The sequence below is a fragment of the Andrena cerasifolii genome, chromosome 8 (genome assembly GCF_050908995.1).
Source record: "Andrena cerasifolii isolate SP2316 chromosome 8, iyAndCera1_principal, whole genome shotgun sequence".
Lineage (NCBI taxonomy): Eukaryota > Metazoa > Arthropoda > Insecta > Hymenoptera > Andrenidae > Andrena > Andrena cerasifolii.
The window spans coordinates 7,798,670-7,803,726 of NC_135125.1; positions in this window are offsets into that span (position 1 = coordinate 7,798,670).

A 5,057-nucleotide genomic window follows, 5' to 3' on the forward strand; every position below is an offset into this window, starting at 1 on the left:
GGCCAGAAGAACTACTTTTCTTTCTTGCGCCTGAACCACCCGCAACCCGCTCTGACAATGCACCGGGCATTGTCATTGCCGTTGCATCGCAGATTGGATTGGCTCGCGGGGGACTGTGTTTCTCTTAGTGGACCACGATCCGAGTCGACTCGCTCGCTTCTTGGAGAACGAAACGGTCACGGTCGACGGTCTTCGGTTCGGGGACGCGCGCGAACCACCGGTCCCAAGCTGCTCGCTCTGTGATTCGCGATCGTTTCGGCTCGGCTGGTCGCTGGTAGGCGAGGAATGTTTTCGCGCTGGCGTTTGCGAGGGAACGGGACGCTGGGGAATGATGGATTGAAAGAAGTTGACTGATGTTTTGTCTACGCGAGGTGCTAATGCGGGGAGACTGGTCTCGCGTGGACGCAAACTTTGGCACCGTGGACGATTTTGCGGTGATGCGTCCATGCTGGGTGAATGTGCTGCTTGAGGTGATTAGGGGATCGGGTGTTGGAAGAGATGTACAGTTACTCAGAAAAGTATCCGTTCGTCAGATACGTGTTTTTGCTTATTTAAGTGACGTTAAATTCTGTATTACCCATTGGTATGGGGATGGTCATTGATTCAGGAGGGATTAAACTATCTAAGTTTAAGATATTTTTTTTGTAATCGGAGGACTGACGGGTGCTACGTACGTAACGCTAATAGGAGTTACATCGTCGAAGAGGTTAACAAGACTGCAGAATCTTAATATGTAAAGCAGAGAGCTTCTAATATGCTTGTGTGTTTGTCTGTCGCCTAAAAACTTTCGAACAATAAACTCTGGAATCACGAAATGTGCATCAGCTCATTATAATTGACTAATCCAGACGAATGTGGCTATTTTGTAAAAAAAAACTAAACAAATTTTTTTTATAAAATCAGAATCTAAATTTCGGGCGAAGTCGAGTATTAAAGCTAGTAATTAATAAATGGTAATAAGGATCGACGTACAGAAATTGTGCAAGTTTAAAGATGCCTCCTTATATCCCAACAGAGTTTAATCCAATATTGACAATAGTTTTTTTTTAAAAAATTCATAAATATCAGTTACTTTTGGGGCTGTTACGCGAGAATCCTCCCTTTAATGTATTTTTTAGCTAATTGTAAGTAGTACTGTCTACCAAAGAAATGCTCAAGGAAGTTTTGCGAGAAGCATGGAAAATAGAAGCCCGAATGTCACAGAATATTAGTTGAATTTATGCATAATAGATTAAAGCGTGTAATAAAATTGCAGGAATATTAGAAGAATATTAACTTATTGTAATTACGTTTGTATAAATTAAATATTGAATTTGGGAGAATATTTCTTACCACTTCCACAGATAATAATACCTTTTTGAATAAACTGTGTAAAATCTTTCAATTAAATGCACTCGAAACAAATCCTTACTTTGAAGTCGATTCGATATGTAAATAAAATATGTTACATATAGAGGTTACTTTAATCGAGAGCAGTGAATTAACCCTGTATAATTGACAATACATCATATTCATAATAATAGTTATTATCACAGAGGAGCCACAAATATTTACTTTCCAATAAAATGTTTATGAAATGAAAGAATTGTAGGTTCTCGTTAATTTGATATGCAATCTTTACTATCTACCGATATCTTACAAAGTTCGATATAGAGAATTAAGGTGCACCTCGTATACGAAACGGAATTATAAACTCTCAGATACCGAATACTTTATGCAGCGGTAAAATCATTCTACAGCTGATCCTCGAATTACTTTAAACACCGCATTTTCATCGAGGGCCATTAAAATTCCCAACCAGTCCTTCTAATTCACACAATGAAACTAAACTCTGATACTTATCAGTATTTCTCTGCCATGCTTTAAAGAAAGGTAGATAGACGGGATATCTCGTTTCTCCCAACGATCAATTCGCAGGACGACACAAATACCTCGATAGAGATATGTCAAAACACGAAGCAGATAATGAACTCACGGTTGACGAAACGGATTCCGAACAGCATCTTGATAAATCCGAAACGACGCGCTCAGTAGTTACGTCCCATTGTGCACCGTTTCGCAGACTGCTCTTGACTAAGGGGAATATCGCTTTACAATCGTTCCGTTGCAATTAGGCGTCGCCGGTAATCTCGCGATTATCTCGGCCGACGTGGAAGCAAAATTAACCGATAACAAACGATAACGATAACTAATTCGTTCCAGCCCGTTGCGGATTCCAACTGGGCAGCGGGTGGAAAAAAAAAAATCAAGGCGACGGGTGGATCCCTTGGATCAAGAGCTAAATTGGGATCAACCGTAACACGTGCGTGGACTGGTTTTCGCACGTGCGCTGCGCCTCTAATCCCACGTACACGCGATCGCGTTTGCCCGGTGAAACGTGAAAACAGATCCATATTCATGAGGCCACGGTGAACCCACGATGCACCCTCGCGGGCATCGTGCGTGCTCCTGGCGGCGCCGTTACCGTTTCATGAACTACGGGCAACATTTGGCCGGCCGGTGTGCCGTAGATAATAGATAAGATCGAGGAATAGCAACATCTCGACACGATTACGATTTTTCAGCGGCTATCGGGAAAGGCAACAGATGAGTCAATGAAACGGAATTGTTATCAGAACGAGTGCGTGAACACGCTGACTCGCTAGGAAAACATTTATTCTGTTTTAGCTCCAACCCCCTTGCTGTTTACTGGATATGATTCGGTTTTAGTCGGATCTGTGGTAGAGGTATGCGAAAACGAATGTGGAACGTGGTTTAGTGAGTATAGGTGACTTGGAACATTCTTGGGTGTAGGGGAGGCCGGGGCTAAAAGTTCCGATTTCGATAAACCATAAAAATGACTGGAAAATAATGTAGTTATTCTCTTCACTATGGACTAATTTCTTGTTAAATTTATTATATCTTCTGAGTTTAAGCTTGTGTTGAATATATTGTAATAGGTTTCCCATAGAAAGTAATTTATTTGTGGCTGATCGAAGCGGAACTTCTTACCCCTACATGGGGCAAGTTGTTATCGCATTGGGGTAAGTTGTTACTATGATATAAGAGTTGCCTTTTAATGAGATATTTCATTTTCTAATGAAATAAAGCAGAATTTTATTAATAATGGTTATTTATGAAGGTTCGGACCAACAAAAATGTATTATCTTTAAAAGAAAACCAAAAGCGACAGTTTTTATTTATCTTTACGCATAACTTCGATCGAAGTCGTGTCCCTTTCCGCCTTTCATTCATATGTTCGCATCTTAAAGCACAGCGGAAACAATTTATACATTTGCGGTAGGTCTGTGACGATAGCACCCCCAAATTCGAATTTTTGGAAAAACTCAACGGCATTCGTTTGTCCATCGTTTGCCCACGTTTGCCCATAAAAAATTTTTTTTTGCCCACCCTCCAAAAAAAGTTATGAACAAAATAAAAAATTTGTCTTCATCACTCACGATGAATTCATTTCAATTTTTTAAAAGAAGGATACGAATATACCCGATCTGGCCACGTTTGCCCACTCTCAGATTTCATTTGCCCACCCTCCAGAATTTAAATAAAAAATAAAAACCGCGAAAACATGGGTATAGATGAAGCGATCGCGTTAAAGTTCGATTATTCTCGAAAATATTATCAAAATCGTTCTTTCAACGGTCCAGTTCGTTAGTTTAGATGTAGAAGAGATTTGCCCATCCATTAATTTCGTATGCCCACCCTTCAGAATCGAATTATTAATGAAGATAGCCAAGAAGTGCGGTACCCGTTAAAGCGATCGCGTTAAAGTTCGATTTTTCTGGAAAATATTATCAAAATCGTTCTTTCAACGATGCATATCGTTTGTCCAGATGTAGAAGAGATTTGCCCATCCATTAATTTCGTATGCCCACCCTCCAGAATCGAATTATTAATAAAGATAGCCAAGAAGTGCGGTACCCGTTGAACCGAATACCTTTCCGTTCGTTTTTTCCCGAATGAATTATCAAAATCAATTGTACTTACCGTAAAGGTTGAAGGTGTTTGGTGATATTTTATCCAAAAAATGTTGCACACACTTCTTTCTCACTTTATTGGAACGACACTTAAATTTGTATCGCTCATCGAACACTTCACGCTTTTCACACATCTGCAGCATGTGCAGAATAACACCAGAGTGGTTATCTAGTCATTTTTCACTAATTACCGCAATGATATCGCACAACGGAAAATAATATAATCTCACAGTTACTTCACAAACCGTAAATGAATGCACGGTCTCGCAAGAGTTGCGTCCGAACTCTGTAGACCGACCGACTTTCGTGCGTCGTTGGAAGGAATTCGAGGGTATCGCAGACATCTGTTTACGTTTCGGCACGTTCGATGACGACACGCAGTGTTGATACCCTAAAGGGTAGCAGCGCCGAGTGCCACTGCCGAAACAAAAACAAATGTCTGCGATAGTCTCGAATTCTTTCCAACGACGCACTTCTTGGCTATCATTATTAATAATTCGATTCTGGAGGGTGGGCATACGAAATTAATGCATGGGCAAATTTCTTTTACATCTAAACTAATGAACTGCATCGTTGAAAGAACGATTTCGATAATATTTTCCAGAAAAATCGAACTTTAACGCGATCGCTTCAACGGGTACCGCACTTCTTGGCTATCTTTATTAATAATTCGGTTCTGGAGGGTGGGCATACGAAATTAATGCATGGGCAAATCTCTTCTACATCTAAACTAACGGACTGCATCGTTGAAAGACCGATTTTGATAATATTTTCTAGAAAAATCGAACTTTAACGCGATCGCTTCACCTGTACCCTTCTTTTCGAGGTTTTTATTTTTTATTTAAATTCTGGAGGGTGGGCAAATGAAATCTGAGAGTGGGCAAACGTGGCCAGGTCGGGTACATTCGTATCCTTCTATTAAAAAATTGAAATACATTCATGATGGGTGATGAAGACAAATTTTTTATTTTGTTCATAACTTTTTTTGGAGGGTGGGCAAAAAAAAATTTTTTATGGGCAAACGTGGGCAAACGATGGACAAACGAATGCCGTTGAGTTTTTTTAAAAAATCGAATTTGGGGG